Consider the following 11,415-nt stretch of genomic DNA (forward strand, 5'->3'; position numbering starts at 1 on the left):
GGTGCATCCAGGACTGTTTGGTTGCCTCACGAAACTCGGTGCAAAACGGGCCGATCTAGTGCAAAAGTTCATGCCACGAAGTCGCGTCGGAATTTTTCGCAACGAACGCACCCGATCCATCCCATTTGACCCTAAGCAGACATTTTGGCGTATTTCGAACCATTTGGGTGCATTCGGAACCATTTGGTTGCCTTACAAAACTCGGGGCAAAACGGGCCGAACTCGGTGCAAAAGTTCGTGCCATGAAGTCGCGTCGGAATTTTTCGCAACGAACGCACCCGATCCACCCCATTGGACCCTAAACTGACGTGTTGGTGCATTTCATACCTTTTGGGTGCATTCGGGTCCATTTGGTTGCCTTACGAAACTTGGTACAAAACGGCCCGAACTAGTGTAAAAGTTCGTGCCACGAAGTCGCGTCCAAATATTCACAACAAATGCACCCGATCCACCCCATTTGACCCTAAACTGACGTTTTGGAGGATTTCATACCTTTTGGGTGCATTCGGGACCGTTTGGTTGCCTTACGAAACTCGGGGCAAAACGGGCCAATCTAGTGCAAAATTTCGTGACACGAAGTCGCGTCAGAATGTTTCACAACGAACGCACCCGATCCACCCCATTTGAACCTTAACTGATGTTTTGTTGTATTTCGTACCATTTGGGTGCACTCGGGACCGTTTGGTTGCCTTTCAAAACTCGGCGCAAAACGAGCCGAACTAGTGCAAAAGTTCGTTTCACGAAGTCGCGTCGGAATTTTTCGCAACAAACGCACCCGATCCAACCCGTTGGACCCTAAACTAACGTTTTGGTGCGTTTCGTACTATTTGGGGGCATTCGGGACCATTTGATTGCCTTTGGAAACTCGGAGGAAAATGGGCCGAACTAGTGCAAAAGTTCGTGCCACGAAGTCGCGTTAGAATTTTTCGCAACGAAAGCACCCGATCCAGCCCATTTGACCCTAAACTAACATTTTGGTGCATTTCATACCATTTGGGTGCATCCAGGACTGTTTGGTTGCCTTACGAAACTCGGTGGAAAACGGCCCGAACTAGTGCAAAAGTTCGTGCCACGAAGTCGCGACGGAATTTTTCATAACCAACGCACCCGATCCAACTCATTGGACCATAAACTAACGTTTTGGTGCGTTTCGTACCATTTCTGTGCAAAACATCAGTTTAGGGTCCAATGGGGTGGATCCGGTGCTGTTTTGGTGCGTTTCGTACTATTTGGGTGCGTTTGCGATCGTCTGGTTGCCTCACGAAACTCGGTGCAAAACGGGCCGAACTAGTGCAAAAGTTCGTGCACGAAGTCGCGTCAGAATTTTTCGCAACGAATGCACACGATCCAACTCATTGGACCATAAACTAACGTTTTGGTGCGTTTCGTACCATTTGGGTGGCATTCGGGACCGTTGGGTTGCCTTACGAAACTCGGTGCAATACGGGCCGAACTAGTGCAAAAGATCGTGCCACGAAGTCGCGTCGGAATTTTTCGCAACAAACGCACCCGATCCAACCCATTGGACCCTAAACTAACGTTTTGGTGCGTTTCGTACTATTTGGGTGCATTCGGGACCATTTGGTTGCCTTAGGAAACTCGGAGGAAAATGGGCCGAACTAGTGCAAAAGTTCGTGCCACGAAGTTGCGTCAGAATTTTTCACAACGAACGCACCTGATCCACCCCATTTGGCCCTAAACTGACATTTTGGTGCATTTCATACCATTTGGGTGCATCCAGGACTGTTTGGTTGCCTCACGAAACTCGGTGCAAAACGAGACGAACTAGTTCAAAAGTTCGTGCCACGAAGTCGCGTCGGAATTTTTGGCAACAAACGCACTCGATCCACTCCATTGGCCCCTAAACTGATGTTTTGGTGCGTTTCGTTCCATTGGGTGCATTCGGGACCGTTTGGTTGCCTTACGAAACTCGGTGCAAAACGGGCCGAACTAGTGCAAAAGTTCGTGCCACGAAGTCACATCCGAATTTTTCGCAACGAACACACCCGATCCACCCCATTTGACCCTAAATTGACATTTTGGTGCATTTCGTACCTTTTGGGTGCATTTGGGACCGTTTGGTTGCCTTACGAAACTCGGTGGAAAACGCGCCGATCCAACCCATTGAACCCGAAACTGACGTTTTGGTGCGTTTTGTACTATTTGGGTGTATTCGGGACCATTTGGTTGCCTTAGGAAACTCGGAGGAAAATGGGCCGAACTAGTGCAAAAGTTCGTGCCACGAAGTTGCGTCAGAATTTTTCGCAACGAATGCACCCGATCCACTCCATTGGCCCCTAAACTGACGTTTTGGTGCGTTTCGTACTATTTGGGTGCATTCGGGACCATTTGGTTGCCTTAGGAAACTCGGAGGAAAATGGGCCGAACTAGTGCCAAAGTTCGTGCCACGAAGTTGCGTCAGAATTTATCGCAACGAACGCACCCGATATAGCCCATTTGACCCTAAACTGACATTTTGGTGCATTTCATACCATTTGGGTGCATCCATGACTGTTTGATTGCCTTACGAAACTCGGTGGAAAACGAGCCGATCTAGTGCAATAGTTCGTGCCACGAAGTTGCGTCAGAATTTTTCACAACGAACGCACCTGATCCACCCCATTTGGCCCTAAACTGACATTTTGGTGCATTTCATACCATTTGGGTGCATCCAGGACTGTTTGGTTGCCTCACGAAACTCGGTGCAAAACGGGCCGAACTAGTGCAAAAGTTCGTGCCACGAAGTCACATCCGAATTTTTCGCAACGAACACACCCGATCCACCCCATTTGACCCTAAATTGACATTTTGGTGCATTTCGTACCTTTTGGGTGCATTTGGGACCGTTTGGTTGCCTTACGAAACTCGGTGGAAAACGCGCCGATCTAGTGCAAAAGTTCGTGCCACGAAGTCGCTTCGGAATTTTTCGCAACAAATGCACCCGATCCAACCCATTGGACCCGAAACTGACGTTTTGGTGCGTTTTGTACTATTTGGGTGTATTCGGGACCATTTGGTTGCCTTAGGAAACTCGGAGGAAAATGGGCCGAACTAGTGCAAAAGTTCGTTCCATGAAGTTGCATCGGAATTTTTCGCAACGAACGCACCCGATCCACTCCATTGGCCCCTAAACTGACGTTTTGGTGCATTTCGTAACATTTGGGTGCATTCGGGACAATTTGGTTGCCTTAAGAAACTCGGTGCAAAACGGGTCGAACAAGTAAAAATGTTCGTGCCACAAAGTCGCGTCGGAATTTTTTGCAACGAACGCGCCCGATCCACCCCATTGGACCCTAAGCTGACGTTTTGGTGCGCTTTGTACCATTTGGGTGCATTCGGGACCGTTTGGTTGCCTTACGAAACTCGGTGGAAAACGGGCCGATTTAGTGCAAAAGTTCGTGCCTTGAAGTTGCGGCAGAATTTTTTGCAACGAACTCACATGATCCACCCCATTTGGCCCTAAACTAACATTTTGGTGCATTTTGTACCATTTGAGTGCATCCAACATCATTTGGTTACCTCAAGAAACTCGGTGGAAAACGGGCCGATCTAGTGCAAAAGTTCGTGCCACGAGGTCGCGTCGGAATTTTTCGCAACGAACACACCCGATCCACCCCATTTGACCCTAAGCTGACATTTTGGTGTATTTCGAACCATTTGGGTGCATTCGCAACCATTTGGCTGCCTTACAAAACTCGGGGCAAAACGGGCCGAACTAGTGCAAAAGTTCGTGCCATGAAGTCGCGTCGGAATTTTTCACAACGAATGCACACGATCCAACTCATTGGACCATAAACTAACGTTTTGGTGCGTTTCGTACCATTTGGGTGCCATTCGGGACCGTTGGGTTGCCTTACGAAACTCGGTGCAATACGGGCCGAACTAGTGCAAAAGATCGTGCCACGAAGTCGCGTCGGAATTTTTCGCAACAAATGCACCCGATCCAACCCATTGGACCCTAAACTAACGTTTTGGTGCGTTTAGTACTATTTGGGTGCATTCGGGACCATTTGGTTGCCTTAGGAAACTCGGAGGAAAATGGGCCGAACTAGTGCAAAAGTTCGTGCCACGAAGTTGCATCAGAATTTATAGCAACGAACGCACCTGATCCAGCCCATTTGACCCTAAACTGACATTTTGGTGCATTTCATACCATTTGGGTGCATCCAGGACTGTTTGGTTGCCTTACGAAACTCGGTGGAAAACGAGCCGATCTAGTGCAAAAGTTCGTGCCACGAAGTTGCGTCAGAATTTTTCACAACGAACGCACCTGATCCACCCCATTTGGCCCTAAACTGACATTTTGGTGCATTTCATACCATTTGGGTGCATCCAGGACTGTTTGGTTGCCTCACGAAACTCGGTGCAAAACGAGACGAACTAGTTCAAAAGTTCGTGCCACGAAGTCGCGTCCGAATTTTTGGCAACAAACGCACTCGATCCACTCCATCGGCCCCTAAACTGATGTTTTGGTGCGTTTCGTTCCATTGGGTGCATTCGGGACCGTTTGGTTGCCTTACGAAACTCGGTGCAAAACGGGCCGAACTAGTGCAAAAGTTCGTGCCACGAAGTCACATCCGAATTTTTCGCAACGAACGCACCCGATCCACCCCATTTGACCCTAAACTGACATTTTGGTGTATTTCGTACCTTTTGGGTGCATTCGGGACCGTTTGGTTGCCTTACGAAACTCGGTGGAAAACGCGCCGATCTAGTGCAAAAGTTCGTGCCACGAAGTCGCGTTGGAATTTTTCGCAACAAACACACCCGATCCAACCCATTGAACCCGAAACTGACGTTTTGGTGCGTTTTGTACTATTTGGGTGTATTCGGGACCATTTGGTTGCCTTAGGAAACTCGGAGGAAAATGGGCCGAACTAGTGCAAAAGTTCGTGCCACGAAGTTGCGTCAGAATTTTTCGCAACGAATGCACCCGATCCACTCCATTGGCCCCTAAACTGACATTTTGGTGCGTTTCGTACTATTTGGGTGCATTCGGGACCATTTGGTTGCCTTAGGAAACTCGGAGGAAAATGGGCCGAACTAGTGCAAAAGTTCGTGCCACGAAGTTGCGTCAGAATTTATCGCAACGAACGCACCTGATCCACCCCATTTGGCCCTAAACTGACATTTTGGTGCATTTCATACCATTTGGGTGCATCCAGGACTGTTTGGTTGCCTCACGAAACTCGGTGCAAAACGAGACGAACTAGTTCAAAAGTTCGTGCCACGAAGTCGTGTCGGAATTTTTGGCAACAAACGCACCCGATCCACTCCATTGGCCCCTAAACTGATGTTTTGGTGCGTTTCGTTCCATTGGGTGCATTCGGGACCGTTTGGTTGCCTTACGAAACTCGGTGCAAAACGGGCCGAACTAGTGCAAAAGTTCGTGCCACGAAGTCACGTCCGAATTTTTCGCAACGAACGCACCCAATCCACCCCATTTGACCCTAAACTGACATTTTGGTGCATTTCGTACCTTTTGGGTGCATTCGGGACCGTTTGGTTGCCTTACGAAACTCGGTGGAAAACGTGCCGATCTAGTGCAAAAGTTCGTGCCACGAAGTCGCGTTGGAATTTTTCGCAACAAACACACCCGATCCAACCCATTGGACCCGAAACTGACGTTTTGGTGCGTTTTGTACTATTTGGGTGTATTCGGGACCATTTGGTTGCCTTAGGAAACTCGGAGGGAAAATGGGGCCGAACTAGTGCAAAAGTTCGTTCCATGAAGTTGCATCGGAATTTTTCGCAACGAACGCACCCGATCCACTCCATTGGCCCCTAAACTGACGTTTTGGTGCATTTCGTAACATTTGGGTGCATTCGGGACAATTTGGTTGCCTTAAGAAACTCGGTGCAAAACGGGTCGAACAAGTAAAAATGTTCGTGCCACAAAGTCGCGTCGGAATTTTTTGCAACGAACGCGCCCGATCCACCCCATTGGACTCTAAGCTGACGTTTTAGTGCGCTTTGTACCATTTGGGTGCATTCGGGACCGTTTGGTTGCCTTACGAAACTCGGTGGAAAACGGGCCGATTTAGTGCAAAAGTTCGTGCCTTGAAGTTGCGGCAGAATTTTTTGCAACGAACTCACATGATCCACCCCATTTGGCCCTAAACTAACATTTTGGTGCATTTTGTACCATTTGAGTGCATCCAACATCGTTTGGTTACCTCAAGAAACTCGGTGGAAAACGGGCCGATCTAGTGCAAAAGTTCGTGCCACGAAGTCGCGTCGGAATTTTTCGCAACGAACGCACCCGATCCACCCCATTTGACCCTAAGCTGACATTTTGGTGTATTTCGAACCATTTGGGTGCATTCGCAACCATTTGGCTGCCTTACAAAACTCGGGGCAAAACGGGCCGAACTAGTGCAAAAGTTCGTGCCATGAAGTCGCGTCGGAATTTTTCGCAACGAACGCACCCGATCCACCCCATTGGACCCTAAACTGACGTTTTGGTGCATTTCATACCATTTGGGTGCATTTGGGTCCATTTGGTTGCCTTACGAAACTCGGTGGAAAACAGGCCGAACAAAGTGCAAAAGTTCGTGCCACGAAGTCGCGTCAGAATTTTTCGCAACGAACTCACCCGATCCACCTCATTTGAACCTAAACTGACGTTTTGGTGTATTTCGTACCATTTGGGCGCACTTGGGACTGTTTGGTAGCCTTACAAAACTCGGTGCAAAACTGGTCGAACTAGTGCAAAAGTTCGTGCCATGACGTCGCGTCAGAATTTTTCGCAACGAACGCACCCGATGCACCCCATTTGACCCTATACTGATGTTTTGGTGTATTTCATACCATTTGTGTGCATTCAAGACCGTTTGGTTGCCTTACGAAACTTGCTGCAAAACGGGCCGAACTAGTGCAAAAGTTCGTGCCACGAAGTCTCGTCCAAATTTTCACAACAAATGCACCCGATCCACCCCATTTGACCCTAAACTGATGTTTTGGAGCATTTCATACCTTTTGGGTGCATTCGGGACCGTTTGGTTGCCTTACGAAACTCGGGGCAAAACGGGCCAATCTAGTGCAAAATTTCGTGCCAGGAAGTCGCGTCAGAATTTTTCGCAACGAACGCACCCGATCCACCCCATTTGAACCTTAACTGATGTTTTGGTGTATTTCGTACCATTTGGGTGCACTCGGGACCATTTGGTTGCCTTTCAAAACTCGGCGCAAAACGAGCCGAACTAGTGCAAAAGTTCGTTTCACGAAGTCGCGTCGGAATTTTTCGCAACAAACGCACCCGATCCAACCCGTTGGACCCTAAACTAACGTTTTGGTGCGTTTCATACTATTTGGGTGCATTCGGGACCATTTGGTTGCCTTAGGAAACTCGGAGGAAAATGGGCCGAACTAGTGCAAAAGTTCATGCCACGAAGTCGCGTCAGAATTTTTCGCAACGAAAGGACCCGATCCAGCCCATTTGACCCTAAACTGACATTTTGGTGCATTTCATACCATTTGGGTGCATCCAGGACTGTTTGGTTGCCTTACGAAACTCGGTGGAAAACGGCCCGAACTAGTGCAAAAGTTCGTGCCACGAAGTCGCGACGGAATTTTTCATAACCAACGCACCTGATCCAACTCATTGGACCATAAACTAACGTTTTGGTGCGTTTTGTACCATTTGGGTGCAAAACATCAGTTTAGGGTCCAATGGGGTGGATCCGGTGCTGTTTTGGTGCGTTTGCGACCGTTTGGTTGCCTCACGAAACTCGGTGCAAAACGGGCCGAACTAGTGCAAATGTTCGTGCACGAAGTCGCGTCATAATTTTTCGCAACGAATGCACACGATCCAACTCATTGGACCATAAACTAACGTTTTGGTGCGTTTCGTACCATTTGGGTGCATTAGGGACCGTTGGGTTGCCTTACGAAACTCGGTGCAATACGGGCCGAACTAGTGCAAAAGTTCGTGCCACGAAGTCGCGTTGGAATTTTTCGCAACAAACACACCCGATCCAACCCATTGGACCCGAAACTGACGTTTTGGTGCGTTTTGTACTATTTGGGTGTATTCGGGACCATTTGGTTGCCTTAGGAAACTCGGAGGAAAATGGGCCGAACTAGTGCAAAAGTTCGTGCCACGAAGTTGCGTCGGAATTTTTTTGCAACGAACGCACCCGATCCACCCCATTGGACCCTAAGCTGACGTTTTGGTGCGCTTTCTACCATTTGGGTGCATTCGGGACCGTTTGGTTGCCTTACGAAACTCGATGCGAAACGGGCCGAACTAGTGCAAAAGTTCGTGCACGAAGTCGCGTCAGAATTTTTCGCAACGAATGCACAGGATCCAACCCATTGGACCCTAAACTGACAATTTGGTGCATTTCATACCTTTTGGGTGCATTCGGGTCCATTTGGTTGCCTTACGAAACTCGGAGGAAGAAATGGGCCGAACTAGTGCAAAAGTTCGTGCCACGAAGTCGCGTCAGAATTTATCGCAACGAACGCACCCGATCCAGCCCATTTTACCCTAAACTGACATTTTGGTGCATTTCATACCATTGGGTGCATCCAGGACTGTTTGGTTGCCTTACGAAACTCGGTGGAAAACGAGCCGATCTAGTGCAAAAGTTCGTGCCACGAAGTTGCGTCAGAATTTTTCACAACGAACGCACCTGATCCACCCCATTTGGCCCTAAACTGACATTTTGGTGCATTTGATACCATTTGGGTGCATCCAGGACTGTTTGGTTGCCTCACGAAACTCGGTGCAAAACGAGACGAACTAGTTCAAAAGTTCGTGCCACGAAGTCGTGTCGGAATTTTTGGCAACAAACGCCACCCGATCCACTCCATTGGCCCCTAAACTGATGTTTTGGTGCGTTTCGTTCCATTGGGTGCATTCGGGGACCGTTTTGGTTGCCTTACGAAACTCGGTTGCAAAACGGGCCGAACTAGTGCAAAAGTTCGTGCCACGAAGTCACGTCCGAATTTTTCGCAACGAACGCACCCAATCCACCCCATTTGACCCTAAACTGACATTTTGGTGCATTTCGTACCTTTTGGGTGCATTCGGGACCGTTTGGTTGCCTTACGAAACTCGGTGGAAAACGTGCCGATCTAGTGCAAAAGTTCGTGCCACGAAGTCGCGTTGGAATTTTTCGCAACAAACACACCCGATCCAACCCATTGGACCCGAAACTGACGTTTTGGTGCGTTTTGTACTATTTGGGTGTATTCGGGACCATTTGGTTGCCTTAGGAAACTCGGAGGAAAATGGGCCGAACTAGTGCAAAAGTTCGTTCCATGAAGTTGCATCGGAATTTTTCGCAACGAACGCACCCGATCCACTCCATTGCCCCTAAACTGACGTTTTGGTGCATTTCGTAACATTTGGGTGCATTCGGGACAATTTGGTTGCCTTAAGAAACTCGGTGCAAAACGGGTCGAACAAGTAAAAATGTTCGTGCCACAAAGTCGCGTCGGAATTTTTTGCAACGAACGCGCCCGATCCACCCCATTGGACTCTAAGCTGACGTTTTAGTGCGCTTTGTACCATTTGGGTGCATTCGGGACCGTTTGGTTGCCTTACGAAACTCGGTGGAAAACGGGCCGATTTAGTGCAAAAGTTCGTGCCTTGAAGTTGCGGCAGAATTTTTTGCAACGAACTCACATGATCCACCCCATTTGGCCCTAAACTAACATTTTGGTGCATTTTTGTACCATTTGAGTGCATCCAACATCGTTTGGTTACCTCAAGAAACTCGGTGGAAAACGGGCCGATCTAGTGCAAAAGTTCGTGCCACGAAGTCGGCGTCGGAATTTTTCGCAACGAACGCACCCGATCCACCCCATTTGACCCTAAGCTGACATTTGGTGTATTTCGAACCATTTGGGTGCATTCGCAACCATTTGGCTTGCCTTACAAAACTCGGGGCAAAACGGGCCGAACTAGTGCAAAGTTCGTGCCATGAAGTTCGCGTCGGAATTTTTCGCAACGAACGCACCCGATCCACCCCATTTGGACCCTAAAAAAAATGACGTTTTGGTGCATTTCATACCATTTGGGTGCATTTGGGTCCATTTGGTTGCCTTACGAAACTCGGTGGAAAACAGGCCGAACAAAGTGCAAAAGTTCGTGCCACGAAAGTCGCGTCAGAATTTTTCGCCAACGAACTCACCCGATCCACCTCATTTGAACCTAAACTGACGTTTTGGTGTATTTCGTACCATTTGGGCGCACTTGGGTACTGTTTTGGTAGCCTTACAAAACTCAGTGCAAACTGGTCGAACTAGTGCAAAAGTTCGTGCCATGACGTCGCGTCAGAATTTTTCGCAACGAACGCACCCGATGCACCCCATTTGACCCTATACTGATGTTTTGGTGTATTTCATACCATTTGTGTGCATTCAAGACCGTTTGGTTGCCTTACGAAACTTGCTGCAAAACGGGCCGAACTAGTGCAAAAGTTCGTGCCACGAAGTCTCGTCCAAATTTTCACAACAAATGCACCCGATCCACCCCATTTGACCCTAAACTGATGTTTTGGAGCATTTCATACCTTTTGGGTGCATTCGGGACCGTTGGTTGCCTTACGAAACTCGGGGCAAAACGGGCCAATCTAGTGCAAAATTTCGTGCCAGGAAGTCGCGTCAGAATTTTCGCAACGAACGCACCCGATCCACCCCATTTGAACCTTAACTGATGTTTTGGTGTATTTCGTACCATTTGGGTGCACTCGGGACCATTTGGTTGCCTTTCAAAACTCGGCGCAAAACGAGCCGAACTAGTGCAAAAGTTCGTTTCACGAAGTCGCGTCGGAATTTTTCGCAACAAACGCACCCGATCCAACCCGTTGGACCCTAAACTAACGTTTTGGTGCGTTTCATACTATTTGGGTGCATTCGGGACCATTTGGTTGCCTTAGGAAACTCGGAGGAAAATGGGCCGAACTAGTGCAAAAGTTCATGCCACGAAGTCGCGTCAGAATTTTTCGCAACGAAAGGACCCGATCCAGCCCATTTGACCCTAAACTGACATTTTGGTGCATTTCATACCATTTGGGTGCATCCAGGACTGTTTGGTTGCCTTACGAAACTCGGTGGAAAACGGCCCGAACTAGTGCAAAAGTTCGTGCCACGAAGTCGCGACGGAATTTTTCATAACCAACGCACTGATCCAACTCATTGGACCATAAACTAACGTTTGGTCGTTTTGTACCATTTGGGTGAAAACATCAGTTTAGGGTCCAATGGGGTGGATCCGGTGCTGTTTTGGTGCGTTTGCGACCGTTTGGTTGCCTCACGAAACTCGGTGCAAAACGGGCCGAACTAGTGCAAAAGTTCGTGCACGAAGTCGCGTCATAATTTTTCGCAACGAATGCACACGATCCAACTCATTGGACCATAAACTAACGTTTTGGTGCGTTTCGTACCATTTGGGTGCATTCGGGA

Source organism: Panicum virgatum, chromosome 7K, assembly GCF_016808335.1.
Source record: "Panicum virgatum strain AP13 chromosome 7K, P.virgatum_v5, whole genome shotgun sequence".
Taxonomy (NCBI): Eukaryota; Viridiplantae; Streptophyta; class Magnoliopsida; order Poales; family Poaceae; genus Panicum; species Panicum virgatum.